We start from the raw sequence: 15893 nt of genomic DNA, 5'->3' as shown, positions 1-15893 counted from the left end.
TGCTTTGTGTAATTCATTATATAAATACTATCTATGTTTATGTTGATGTTGTGATAGTCTTTGTCCCGGAAATAAGAAATAAAAATGAATATGCAATAATTCCAGGAACACAGAATTGCAAGGAATAACCAGGGCATGTTACTTCTGAGCAATTCATGACAATTGTAGCTTGAACTTTTTTATACCAAGAAGAAAATGGCAGCTGTTTTTCTTTACAAATCATCCCAATCTAAAATAACGATTGCACTAAAAATGGTTGCACTTATGGATCTATTAGTCATTAAAATATCTGTTTTTGTTTGGGTGCCTTTCTTCCTCGATCTAGTGAAAGGGATGAGAAAAGGGACAAAGTGTTGCTGTATTGCATAAGATTTATTATATTTTAGTTTTTTTCAACCAGTTTTGTTATAATAGAACAACAAGATAGATATAATCATGGCACAGACAACATAAAAATAACCTAAATCTTTTTTAAATTAATTTTTAAATTTTATTTCAATTAATTAATTAATTAATTTTTGAAAGTAGATTTTTAATTTTTAGGAATTTAATTGAAAATCCATTAATATTTCCTAACCTTATTTTTGTGAATTGTCCTTAATATCTAAAAAATACATTTTTTATATAAAACAAATTTTTTAAAAGAAGAAAAATACAAATACACCCATTACTCCTTCATTTGTACTTTGAATACTCACCCAAGCTCTCTTTGCATCATTTCCTAAGAAATAGGACTACTTTTTTACAAAATACCCTCTTCCTTAAGTGTCTTCACATTATTTTTGTTGCTCTTACTATTAAATCTTCTCTTTTCCTCTTTTATACAGTTAGTAATGAATATGACTTTGATTTAACATAAATATAAAAGACTGGGAGCTAATTTTTAATGCTAAATGGGACACACATACACACACACACACACACACACACACACACACACACTTCTTTATCATACCTCTTAGTCAATTCATCCATAAGAATTTGAGTAATTATTGAATGTATTCATGTAAAGTACTTTGCTAGGGGATCAAAAGAAAAGTCATAAATTATCATTTATTTTGTAATCCCACCACTTGATTAAGATTCCACAATTAAAATACATACATACACATACACAGTCACATACATACATATACCCACATATGTGTATAAAATCCTATTTTTAGAAAAGACTTGTCTTTTTGTCATTTTATTCTACTTAACAATCATCAACAAAATCTCATAGAAAGCAACCAAAAAGTGGATTGCATATTAAATTATGAACTCTACTATATATTATTACATTTAAGAAAGTAATTTCAAAATTAATTTGTCTTCCTTTCCTAATTTTTCCTGCTTCTGTATAACTTTAAAATGTTTTATTTTTGCCCTTTCTTTTCTTTTTTCTTTTTGCATCTCTATCACATCTCTATCACCACCTTTTATGTAAATATAGAAGTCTTCCCTTGTGGCAAATAAGTAGAGTCACATTTAAGCAAATCAATATACTAATCAGGTTTTATAATGAATGTCTCATTCTGTTCAGTAACCAACATTTTTCTTTCAGAAGATAGTAAACATGCTTCCACATTAGATATTTAGAGACACAATCCATCACTTTTCTGATATGAATTCTAAAGTCTTTAAAATCATCTACCCTTTACAATATGTGATAATTATAGAACTTCTCTTGGATCATCTCACTTAGCATTTTTTCATAAAAAGTCTTCTCAAGACTCTTTTACTCATGATTGTCATTCCTTTCTTAGAAAATTTCAAGGCAGTTCTTTTTTATTGTAGCAAAAGGGAGGAATCAAAATGAGTACCATCAACTGGGGAATGGTTGTACAAATTGTGCTATATGAATGAATATATGCTGTATTATACACTTATCGATAGATAGATCTTATTTTTTATTTCTTAATTTAATGTTTTTGATCAAATAGGGTCTATTAGAAAGGTTAAAATCTTTTCAATCCTGGCATCCTCTAAGGTTGATTTATACTTGGTTGTTAGTTGTTCTTCATTTTGAGAGGACCAAAATTACTATGTTAGAGTCAAATTACAGTGTGTTCAAGTGTAAATCATCAAACTAATATGAGCTCAGAATGCTTTCCACAAGTTGTATAGAAATCGTCCCCATAGATATTTGGGCTAGTTTCTTTAACTTAGTGCATCTCTCACATTTCTTCTGAGCTAATTCGACTCTGCTTTGATCATAGAACACAGCACTTTCTTTGATGAGGGTAGTCCTCTGGTGGTGTCTCCCATGTCATGCAATCAATTCTAAAGTTCTTAAGGGAGATCTTGAGTGTCCTTGGTATCTTTTTTTTATGACCACCTTGTGAACACCTGCTTTGTATGAATTTTCCATAAAATAATGTTTTTGGAAAGCATATACTTGGCATTTGAACAATATGGCCAGCCTAACAGAGTTGTGCTCTCTGCCATAGAGTTGGAATGCTTAGCAAATTAGTTCAGGAAAGAACTCACTGTTGGGTATCTTTTTCTGACAAGTGATTTCAGAATTTTCCTAAGACAATTCAAATGAAAGTGATTCAGTTTCCTGGAATGGTGCTTATATACAGTCCAGGTTTCACAGGTATACAATGAGATCAGCACAATAGTTCTGTGGACCTTAAATTTGGTAGTCCAATACTTCTCCTGTCCCACACTTTCCTTCAGAGCCTCCCAAATACTGAGCTAGGTCTGTCTATGGAGGTGTGTTCAGAGACTAGTGCCCCTGAGGTGAAGGTTGCCAAGCCCTTTACAGGGCTGCTTTCTACCTTTGGTGTCCACCTCATCCATCTACTCTTAACCTGTGACTTTAAGAAGCTATAGCATGCATAGCAGCTATACCCCAGTAACCTATTTTGGCAAATAGGCTAAACTAGGTTGAGGGTAACCAAAAGGCCTCCTACCCTATGGTGAATTAGGGGGTTGTCTATCCCCAAACATGTAAAGACTTTCTTTGGTATTATGAGTGGATGAGAACAATTTGTTCGAATGACCATGAAGTCAGATGAAGTTAAGTGTTGTAGAGTGCTTTATACCTACAACAAATGCAACATAATAACTTCTGAAGGGGGGAGTGATACATGACAAGTGTGAACAGATTGATTCATAAAAATAAGGAGGAGAGAATAGGAGTAAAATATTTTGGTAGTGAAATATGTAATAGTAAATGAAGATGAAGTGGACACATGGTTAGGGTATGGATTAGGTAAATTGTGTGAATCATGATTTGAGAAGTAAGGAAGATGCCTTGTACATTGAATGGACCACTTAAAATGAACTTATGGGAGAATGTGATTAAGAGTTGCAAAGTATGTACAGGCATGGGTTTGTTTCAAACTGTATTATCATAAGGAATATCCATATTGATAAGATCACAGATCCATTGAAAGGGTTTAAAGTAAATCTATGCTTACTTTAATTTGAACTCCCTTAGTCATAATCAAGAAAGTTTGAACATAAGTAATCTTTTGGTTTGGACAATTGCATAATGCAGAGGGTTGCAGATATAGATAGATATTCTTTTTAATTCTACCATTCTATAATCCTATGTTTTTAAGATCATCTTTGATGGCTAAATCATCCATAGTTAACTTGCCCTAGAAATAAATAGTTATGATTTATCTGTTGATAAAACTGGATTTTTTTGGGTTATCATCTCAGGTAGCCTTTTTCCCTATTTTATTTCTTGTGAGGATTAACATCTAAGGAAATAATTACCAAATTACCAATCATTACAACTAGCAGATTGGACTATCATTACTCAAATATGATAAGTATTAGATGTATCTCTCCATTGAAAAACAAAGAAGGAAGTACAATAATCTCCAAATTAATACTCTTGTCTTTTCCACAAGAAATGCTCATTTAGAGACTTTTCCAATCTGGTGAATATGTTTCTTTGTTAAAAAGAATAGTTTTGCAATTCCAATAGACTTGTGATGGAAAGAGCCATCCACCTCCTGAGGGAGAACTATGGAGATTGAATATACATCAAGGCATAGTATTTCCAAGATAAATGTGGAATAATGTTTATAAGAATTGTACATGTTTATCCTATATCAGATTACTTGTTATGTGTGGGAGTGAGTGGAGGGGAGGGAGAGAGAAAAATTTGAAACACAATCTTTTGCAAAGGTGAATGTTGAAAATTATCTTTTCATGTAAAAGAAAAGAAAAAAAGAAACAAAATTAACACTCAAAAGCTTTATGTTGTCAGCAAAAAGAAATTATACTCTTGGTGGGAGAATATTAAATGGGAATGAGAAATAAGTAGGTTCCAATTAATTTCCATGTAGGGAATCTGATCAATCTTTTTCTTGGAGACAAAACATTTCTCAACTAAACTGTAGTTTCTTTCTTGATCAGCCTAGCTCTTAAACTATACTAATTATATCTTCTCTGCTATTTTTTTAAAATCATCCTTATTTTTCTAGCTAGTCTCATTAGATGTATATAAAATGGAATTTTCAAAATTCTAATTATGATCCACATGTTAGCTGTACCAATGAAGACCATCATCAAAAGTTTGCTTTACCAAGTGATCTTCCTTAGAAGATTTCAAAAAGAAATGTGACAGATGATTATTGGAGAATAAAGGCATAAGAAATGCAAAAAAATGTAAGCAAGAGAGAAGACAAAACAACCAAAGCAAACATACAAGCCATGCTTCTTACAGAACATTTCATTAAGGAAACAAGCAAAGCCTCTGATTCATTTCAGTATGTGATCTAAATATTGTCCAGAATGGAAGGGAAAGGAAATGTAAAGTAGGAAAAACCACATTTCCCAAGTGAGAATGGGGAATTTATAGCCTTTGGCAAGCAATCATTTGTCATTATATTAACATCATCAGACCTACAAAAATTAAAATAAGCTAAGAATTTTGAGAAATCAATAAGAAGGAAGGTACATAGCCAGACCTCATATGTCTTACTGAAAGAAGTAAATGACTAGGCCAGTCCATTGTCGAAAATGGATTGAGACAAATGACTCACTCTTATTCTCTGACAAGGATACTGAGTAGAGTGTGGTGTAACAAGTCCAGGGTCAGCTGGGCTGCTATTTCAAGAGAACAGAATATGGTTTTTGTATTGTAAAGAAAGGAATTCACTTCAGACAAGTGAGATTTCTTTACTCAGGTAGGATAGGGATGGAGTGAGATTTCCTGAAGAATATATGGGAAAGAAGCCTATTTGGAAGCTAACAGCTATAACCAAGATACATATATAGATGACTTTGAAAAATGGAGCTTTGCAGGGTTGGGTAAGAGAGAGACAGCCACTTCAACCAACAATAAACCCCTTAAAGGAGGTTAGGAAAAGGAACACATTTCAGGAACTTTATGCTCATTGAAGACCAATTTGAGAAGCTACTAGGCTACATTTTTTTTTCAGCATCAAAAATAATGTATTTTAGACTATCCCTCCTTTCACTACAGGTCACAAAAGCACTTTTCACCAGGGGGTCTGCCATTGTTAGATATTCTCTATTGTTCTCTAATTAGGTAATTAACCTGATGATTATGAAACATTTATTTATGGGTGGCAAAGTGTCTGTTCTTTATGTTTGCCAAAAGAATACATTTTAAAAATATAGCAGTGATAGAAGGAATTCAGACTATGTTGACAGAATAGCAGTAAGTTGTAGTTTGGAAGGAACACTATGTCTGATATCAATGGACCCTAGGTTCCAATCTGGGCTCTAATGTTTAGGACCTATAGCACCATAGGGTAAATCCATTTATCATCCTGTACCTCAATTCCCTCATTTGAAAAACAAGTGGTTGGACTCCATGGTATCTGAAATCTATTCTAGCTCTACATCTGTGATTCTAAGTATCCCTGTGCATATAGTGCTTGGATAGACATTTTGATGACTGAACTGCACAATCACATTTCTTCTCTACTCCCAGTTGACAAGGCTTTGAAATACTAGTGGAGGTAAGATATTGCACTGGAATCTCTGTAACTTTCAAAATAAAATACAAAATATAATATAATATATAATATGATATATATATATATATAATAAAAATAAAATAATGAAATATAATATAAAATTAAATATGAAATATAAAATCCTCTGGCTTTTTAAACTTTTTATAGTCTGACCTGTTCATGCCTTTCTAATTGCTTTATCCTTACATCCTCACCATTCTGCAATCCTAAAGTGGCATTTTTGCCCAGTATACTCCATATTTATTTTTTTATTTTTATTTTTTTTTATTTAATAGCCTTTTATTTACAGGTTATATGCATGGGTAACTTTACAACGTTAACAATCGCCAAACCTCTTGTTCCAATTTTTCACCTCCTACTCCCCACCCCTTCCCCTAGATGGCAGGATGACCAGTAGATGTTAAATACATTAAAATATAAATTAGATACACAATAAGTATACATGACCAAAACATTATTTTGCTGTACAAAAAGAATCAGACTCTGAAATATTGTAGAATTAGCTTGTGAAGGAAATCAAAAAAGCAGGTGGGCATAAATATAGGGATTGGGAATTCAATGTAATGGTTTTTAGCCATCTCCCAGAGTTCTTTCTCTGGGCGTAGCTGGTTCAGTTCATTACTGCTCCACTGGAAATGATTTGGTTGATCTCGTTGCTGAGAAAGGCCAAGTCCATCAGAACTGGTCATCATATAGTATTGTTGTTGAAGTATATAATGATCTCCTGGTCCTGTTCATTTCACTCAGCATCAGTTCGTGTAAGTCTCTCCAGGCCTTTCTGAAATCATCCTGTTGGTCATTTCTTACAGAACAGTAATATTCCATAATATTCATATACCACAATTTATTCAGCCATTCTCCAACTGATGGACATCCATTCAGTTTCCAGTTTCTAGCCACTACAAAAAGGGCTGCCACAAACATTCGTGCACATACAGGTCCCTTTCCCTTCTTTATAATCTCTTTGGGATATAAGCCCAGTAGTAACACTGCTGGATCAAAGGGTATGCACAGTTGTATACTCCATATTTAAACTCTAGATACTATCACTGGTTGTCTGTCATGTCTGGAATTTTTTTTCCCCAGTTCATTTTTGACACTCTGGATTTCCTGGCTTCCTTCAAGTTTGAGGCAAAATCCTTCCAGAAGAAGCCTTTCTCCATTTTTCCTAATAATAGTGCCTTCCTTCTGCTGATTATCTCCTATTTATTCTGTACATCTTTTGTTTCTACATAGTTTCATGTCTTTTCCATTAAACAGTGGGTTTCTTGTGAGCTGGAGTGTATTTTTTTCTTTTTGTTTCTCTTTGTATATGTATATGCACATGCAGTCAGGGGCACTCTCCCAGACATATAATAAGTATTTGATTATACTTACTGTTTTAATTGGTAAGTAGTTACATAGCAGAGTGGACGGAATCCCAAGATTCCCAAGTAGCATCACAAAGATTTGTTCAGGATCAAAATGATTTGGCAACAATAATAGTCTTTAAGTTCACCAAGGTGCTATTTGTAGTAGCAAAGGAATTTTCCTGTAGTCCTAATCTTCTTACATAGAATCATCTTACAAAGAGTAGGATTGTTGACCTTGGAATTTCTGTACTGTGTATTTAGGGTTGTTAAGATTCTAGGAAGTTTACTGCTGGTGGTAATGGGTGAGTGTGGATATTGGCTTTGATCTGAATAATCTGGCTTTGGTCATGTAAGAAGAAATCAATTTATGTTAAGTAGAAGGATTGAGAAAAAAGGGAGAGATGTCAGGGGCTTTACTACGTCATTTTAACTTTAGGGGTTCTTCCATTTATGATAATTGTGGTGTGTGTATATGTGTGTTAGTGTGTGTGTGTATTTGTGTGTGGGGTATATTTAGAAGTCATAGGATCCTAGATATAGGAATCTCAGAGGTCATCTAATTTAACTGCTTATTTCATCAAACAGAAAATTGAGCATGAGGAGCTTTTTCCCAAGGTCAGACAAGTAGTAAGAGTTACACTAGAATTTGAAGCCAGGGTCTATGACCACAAAGTCAATTTTCTTTCCACAACACAACACTTTGTGTTGATTGGTGGATTAACTATTTCTGCATGTATAAGGATGTTACAGTAATCAGGGTCAATGATGACTTATCAAATTCTGACCAGCACTGCTTGTCTGAATTGTGCAATACTAGCTATACTTTCTTCAGGTTTAGATGGCCAGAGTTGGGTATTGCTCATAATGGGCAACTTAACAGATAGTTTGCAATCTTTTGCTAAAGACTCCTTACATTCCCCAATAGCATAGGATTGTCTTTCCAGAGATGTGTATTGCTTTTATACGTTTTAAGAATCTTGTAAACTCAAGATTTTTGACCTTGGCAGTAGTGCATCTTGGCAACTGTTATGTAATCTCTCTCACACGTACATTTTTCCTTTAAAATAAGATTATGTAAAAAAATAAAATAAGGTTCTCTGTTTATCGAACACACAGACTTAAAATACATAAGGATTAAGTGTACAGAAATTTTAGTTCAGAAGCCAATATGCCTGATCTAACAGGTTACTTGCATGAAGGATTTAAACTTCAAACCTAACAGCTTTTTTTCTGCAGTGCATTCACACAAAACTATGCATATAGAAAGGAAATACATAAGGTTAAAGCTTTGTTAAGTCTACTGAAGTCTGGGTCTGGGGTACACTGAAATTTCTACTCAGGTTAAAAAATATGATAAAGAGGAAGAGATGTAAATATGAAGTGGGGAAGAGAGAGATAGAGAGACAGGGACCTATAGAGAGAGACAGACAGAGAGAGACAGAGACAGACAGATATAGACAGAGACAGAGAGACAGAGACAGAGACGGGAAAACAGTCAGAGACACATAGAGAGAGGAGGGAGGGAAGAAGAGAGGAAGGGAGAAAGAAGAAAGAAAGAAAGAAAGAAATAGAGGGAAAGGAAGGGTGGGAGAAGAGAGAAGAAGGCAAGAGGATGACAGTAAGAGAAGATGGAGAGAGGAGAGAGAAAGAGCTAACATTACCCAATCTCTTTTTCTTGTTTTGTTTTCATGCTTACAGAATATTCTTAGTTAAGAACTGCTCTATCAATTTACCAATTCTGTAAAGCAATTATAATCTTTGCCAATGAGAAGTTATATGACTTTCCCGTGATCCAGATTCTAGATAGTATTTATTAGAAGTATTATTACCTGTGCTTAACCTGTGCTATCTCCCAAATTATTTGACTTTATTAAATATACCATGATAATTCCCTAACCATATAGACTAAATGGAAATTCCCAAATAGCCAAGGGATTGAGAAACAAAGTAAAAAAGACCTCTGAATTCAAAAGACAGCTCTCAATCCCAACACAATTCTCTACTCCTCCTTCTCTCAAAGGGAAAAAAAGGAAATATTTGTCTCCCTAGTTTTATATTTAGAAGCTTTAGTATAGTATGGTGGAAGGTAGGCTTGGCTTTAGGAGACTCTAGTCCTGACATTTGTTGTAAGAAAATGAAGAAACATTTTAACTGAATGAATCTCAGTTTTTTATGCAAAAAATATCACTTCTATTGTTACCTAAAATGTTTTAGGTAAAATGCTTTGTTATTCTTAAAATGCCATAAGACAACAAAAAATATGAGGAAATTAATTGTAGGTAGAGATGAAATAAAATTAGAAGTATCTGCAGATGATGTGTATTATTATTATCATTAATATTATAATCACTTCAGAGAAGCAGTTAGAGTCAGGAAGACAGAAGGAGGAAAAAAGGGGTTGAGTGTTATCTCAACTTGTAATCAAGATTGTAGGGTTTAAATTCTTTCTTAAACACTTCCTGGATATGTGTTTATGGATAAGTCACTTAATATCTCAGGGAAGCACTTTTACATTTGAGATGATAGTAATTGAACTACCTATCACATGTGGTTGCTATGAGAAAAAAATGCAGTTCAAAATTTTCTTGTTTGTTTTGGCATTGAACAGATTTCATCAGTGTAGGGAACTGCCAAAGTGGTAATTCAACTGAGATAACTGAATTTGCAAAGTATAACTTTAGAAAATTGACTAGAATAACTGATATATAGTAAGCCATACTAAGGGAAGACATTTATTTGCTTCTATGTGATAGTTATCTGAACCCATTGCACTTTTTAAGTTTTTCTATTTTTCAACCAGAACAAAATTGTTTGAATGATTGTTATTTTGTATATGGTTTGATCTCTGGTATTGATAAGCTCCTTTTATGTTTCTTTTCATTATTTCTCCTGAGATTCTTGACCTCTGTTTCCTCCACATGAATTGTCATTATTTTTTCTAGTTCTACAAACTTTTATTAGTTTGATGTCACTGAATAAGAAAATAAATTCATGTAGCATTACTACTTTTATTGCATTGTCTTGTCCTATTGTGAAGAATTAATATTTTTTACAGTTATTTTGGTCTATGTTCTTCTGTAAGCAATTATTTATAGCTTTTTTTTGCAGATATTAAGTGTATATTGAAGATAGACTTCTAAGTTTTATACATTTTATATAATTTACAATGGAATTTCTCTTTTTCTTCCTGCTGTTTTGATTAGCATTATATAGAAATGTTGATGATTTGTCTGTATTTATAATATATTTTGCAAATTTGCTGAAGTTATTGCTTCATTTTTTAAAAGTTTTACTTTTTTGAGTTAAGTACACCATCATGTCATCTTCAAAAAGAGCTAATTTTGTTTAGTCTTCGCCTATGGTTCTTCTCTCTCTCTCTCTCTCTCTCTCTCTCTCTTTTTTTTTTTTGGTCATAGTTATAGTTGACATTTTTAGTACAATGTCAAACAAATAATGACATTTTTTGAAAAGTATTTTTGTTTCATATAGTAGTACTTCTTATATATTTTATGTGTAACTGTATGCATATATGTATATATATATATATATATATATAAAATGTATATTTATAATTTTCTATTATTAAACCAATCCTTAAATCCGGGTTTAAATTCAATGATACTAGAAGGTATAGTCATTATGATATGTTATTTTAGATTCTTTGCTAATTTTTTTCTGCATTCATGTTCATTAGGAATAGTGGTCTAATTTTCTTGGTTAACTCATTATGGTTTGTGTGTTAAGAACAGATCTGTTTCAAAAAGGAATTTGGTAGTATCTCTTCTTTGTTACTCTTATAAATATTCGTGTATTTGGTTGTTCTTTGAATGTTTGATCAAATTCACTTCTGAATCAATTTGTTCCTAGAATTTCTTTCTTTTAGAAGTTCATTTTGTTGTTCACTTTCTTCCCCTGAAAATCAATTGTTTGAATTCTCTATATCTAATTGTGTTAACATGGAACTTCATATTTTTATAAATATTATTTCATTTCACTTAAATCATCAATTTTAGCAGAAAATTAGACAAAAATAGTTTACAAATATAACATCACCTTTATTTCTTCTTCATTTGAAGTCAGTTTTCCCTAATCAGGTTTGATACTGAATTTGTTTTTCTTCTTTCTTTTATTAAAAAAAAAATTATCTAAAGAAAATTCTACTTGCAGGAACCAATATAGCAAACTATGCAGTGAATTACTCTCCCATGATCACCTCTGGACAACCATAAAATAGGGCTGTAAGACAGTTCCTGGAGTGGTGGAACCAGTGGAGATAGAATGAAACAATCTGTTAGCCCAGGAAATTTGAAGGACAGGCATACGTCTATTGGAATTGGCCTGAATCACCTCATTGTTGAATAGAGCCACATCCATTAGAATTGATCTTTGCATAATTTTGTTGCTGCTGTGAACAATGTTCTTTTACTTACATCACTTTTTAAAATTTTTTTTATTATAATAACTTTTTATTGATAGAACCCATGCCAGGGTAATTTTTTACAATATTATCCCTTGCACTCAATTCTGTTCCAATATTTCCCCTCCCTCCTTCCACCCCCTCCCCTAGATGGCAAGCAGTCCTATATATGTTAAATATGTCGCAGTATATCCTAGATACGATATATGTGTGCAGAACCAAACTGTTCTCTTGTTGCACAGGGGGAATTGGATTCAGAAAATAGAAATAACCCAGGAAGAAAAACAAAAATGCGAACAGTTTACATTTATTTCCCAGTGTTTTTTCTTTGGGTGTATACTTACATCACTTAACAATAGTTCATGCAAGTCTCTCCAGGCCTCTGAAATCATCCTGCTAATCATTTCTTTCTTTTTTTAAAATTTATTTTTTAATACACATTGCTTTATTAATTATCTTGGGAGAGAAAAATCAGAGCAAAAGGAAAAAAGCTTTTTTGGGGGGAGAGCTTAAAAAAACACACAAAAAAAGAAGTGAAAATAGTATGTGTTGATTTATATTCATTCTCCTTAGTTCTCTTTCTAGACACAGATGGCATTTTCTGTTCAAAGTCTATTAGGATTGCTTTGAATCACTGAACTATAGAGAAGAATCACTTCTTTCACAGTTGATCATAACATGTTCTTGCTGTTATTGTGTACAATGTATTTCTGGTTCTGTTTGTTTTGCTCAGAATCAATTCATGTAAATCTTTACAGGCCTTTCTAAAATCAGCTGGTTCACTTTTTATAGAACAATTATATTCTATTACCTTCATATACTTCAAATTTATCAGCTGGTATCTACTAATTTTCCAATTCTTTGCTACCACAAAAAGAGCTACTACAAACATTTTTTGCACATGTGGGTCCTTTTTCCTCCTTTGTGATTTCCTTGGGATACAGACAGAATAATGGCACTGCTTGATTAAAAGGTTTGCACAATTTTAAAGTCCTTTGGGAATAGTGTCAGTTTGCTCTGAAGAATGGTTGGATCATTTCACAACTCGACCAAAAAATGCTTTAGTGTCCCAGATTTCCTACATCCCCTCCTAGGTTTATCATTATCTTTTCCTGTCATCCTAGCCAATCTGAGAGGTGTGAGGTTGTATCTCAGAGTTATTAATTTAGATTTATTTAATCAATAGTGATTTAGAAATTTTTTTCATAAAACTATAGATGGCTTTAATTTTGTCATCTGAAAATTGTCTCTTCACATCCTTTGACAAATTATCAATTGGATATGATTTGTAGTCTTATAAATTAGAAACAGTTCTTTATATATTTTAGAAATGAGACCTTTATCAGAAATATTGGCTGTAAAGATATTTTCTCAAGTTTTTATTTCCCTTTTAGTCATGTTTGTTGCTTTTGTTTGTGCAAAATCTTTTTAATTTAATGTAATCAAAATTGTCCATTTTAGCTTTCAAAATGTTCTCTAGTTTTGTGGTCATAAATTCCTCCCTTCTCCAAACATCTCATAAGTAAATTATTCCTTCTATTAATTTGCTTATGATATCATTTTTATGTACAAATAATATATTAATTTTTACCTTATTTTGGTATGGGATGTGAGATAGAGATCCATGCTGACTTTCTGACATATTATTTTCCAATTTTCCCAGCAATTTTTGTTAGATTCTGAGTTTTTGTTCCAGAAATTGGAGTTTGGGGTTTATTTTAACACTACATTGCTATAGGTCTTGATTATTGTGTTGTGGGTATCTAATCTATTCCATTGATCCACCACTCTTATTTTTTAGCCAGTATCAAATGGTTTTGATGACTGCTGCTTTATAATAGAGTTTTAAGCCACCATCTTTTCTATTTTTCATTAATTCCCTTGATATTCTGGACCTTTTATTCTTCCAGATAAATTTTGTTTTTATATTTTCTAGTTCTATAAAATAATTTTTTTTTTGTAATTTGATTGGTAAGGTACTGAACAAGTACTATATTTGTGTCTGTAGTAATGTGGGAGCCACCTGACAATAGCTGCTGGAGATCCAAGCCAGACCTGCAGAATGGATCTCCTCGTGTGAGAGAATGATACAAGGAGACTGAGAGGCAGTTGCTGTTCTCTGACTTCTCTGACTGAGAGGCCATTGCATTGTCTGACTCTCTCCTCTTCCCTCTACCTACAATTTATCTCATTCCCAGTCCACAAGCAACACCTGTGTCACTAAAGGCTGCCTTGCAACTCCCTGAAGTGTCACAATCCACAGCTGTGGAGGCTCTCAGAGAACTGACCTTCCCTTTTACCCAGGCATGCTCCTTAACATATGTCATAGAAGAAATCTAGCAGTACTGCTTCCTTATTTATTTTTCCAAATAGCTTACATAATATTGGAATTAATTGTTTTTTAAATGTTTGATAGAATTCACTTCTGAATCCATGTGGTCCTGGAGATTTTTTCTTCAGGAGTTCATTAATGGCTTGATCATTTTTTTCTGAAATAGAGCTATTTAAGTAATTTATTTCCTCTTCTGTTAACCTGAGCAATTTATATTTGTGTAATTATTCATCCATTTCATTTAGATTATTATACTTGCTGCCATACAGTTGGGCAAAATAGCTCCTAATTATTGCTTTAATTTTTTTCAGTGGTGGCAGGTACATCCTTTTCATTTTTTATGTTGATGATTTGGTTTTTTCTTTCTTTTTTCTTTTCAAATTAACCAAAGATGTATTTATTTTTGTTGCTGATTTTTTCATAAAAATGAACTCTTGGTTTTATTCAATAGTTTTCTTAATTTCAATTTTATTAAGCTCTTCTTTAAGTTCCATAATTTCTAATTTGGTATTTAATTGAGGTTTTTTAGCTTGTTCTTTTTCTAACTTTTATAGTAGCATTCCTAATTCATTGATCTTCTCTTTCTCTATTTTATTCATGTAGCTATTTAGAGAAATACAATTTTCCCTAAGAACTGCTTTGGTTGCATCACCTAGGTTTTGATAGGTTTCTAAATATTGTCAATCTTTTGAATGAAATCATGAATTGTTTCTGTGATTTGTTGTTTGACCTAATCATTCTCTAGAATTAAGTTATTTAATTTTCAATTAATTTTTATCCTATCTTTCCAAAAAAAAAGAACATAATTTTATTGCATTGTGGTCTAAAAAGGATGCATTGACTAATTCAGTCATTCTGCATTTGTTTGTGAAGTTTTTAATGCTCTAATATATGGTCAATTTTTGTGTAGGTGCCATGTACCATCAAGAAAAAGGGCTATTCCTTTCTGTCTCTGTTCAGTTTTCTCCAGAAGTCTATCATATCTGGGTTTTCTAGGACCTGATTAATCTCCCTAGTTTCATTTTTGTTTATTTTGTGGTTATATTTGTTTGATTCTGAGAGAAGAAAGTTGAGGTTCCCCATTAGAATAGTTTTGCTCTCTATTTCTTCCTGTGACTGACTTAAAATCTTCTCTAGGAATTTGCCTGCTCTACCATTTGGTGTATACACATTTAGTATCATTACTACTTCGTTATTTACAGTATATTTTATAGAGATATATTTTCCTTTCTTATCTCTTTTAATAAAATCCACTTTTACTTTTGTTTTATCTGAAATCAGAATTGCTATCTCTGCTTTAAAAAAAATTTTTTTTCTTGTTTCTTGTAACAACATATTGTTGGATTCTGTTTTTTTTTTTTTTTTAAATCTGTCATTTGCTTTTGGTTTATGGGAGAGTTCCTCCCATTCCCATTCACAGTTATAATTACCAGCTCTCTATTTCCCTCCATCCTATTTTCTCCCCTGTATATACTTTTGTTCTCTCTTTCCATCCTGTCCTTATTCCTATATTTTACCTACTCCACCCACTACCTTATCTTCTATTACCCCTTCCCCCTTATCCTAGTAATGTTATTTTAACCCCACTTCACCCACTATCTTATCTTCTATTAATCCTTCCCCCTTTCCCATACCTTTTCCTCTGGTATTTCTGCCCTTCTTTCTATTCTGTCCCTCCTTTTTCTTTTTTTCTTTCTTTTGCTATGTCTTTATAGAGTTAGATAAATTTCTATACCCAACTGAATTATTGAATGATTACATTATTCCCTCTTAGAGTCAAAACCAATGAAATTAAGCTTTATACAATTCTTATTTTCTTTCTTTCTTTCTCTTAATAG

Source organism: Sarcophilus harrisii, chromosome 4, assembly GCF_902635505.1.
Source record: "Sarcophilus harrisii chromosome 4, mSarHar1.11, whole genome shotgun sequence".
NCBI classification, from domain to species: Eukaryota; Metazoa; Chordata; class Mammalia; order Dasyuromorphia; family Dasyuridae; genus Sarcophilus; species Sarcophilus harrisii.
The sequence above is the reverse complement of the archived record's forward strand: the minus strand, read 5'-3'. Positions refer to the sequence as shown.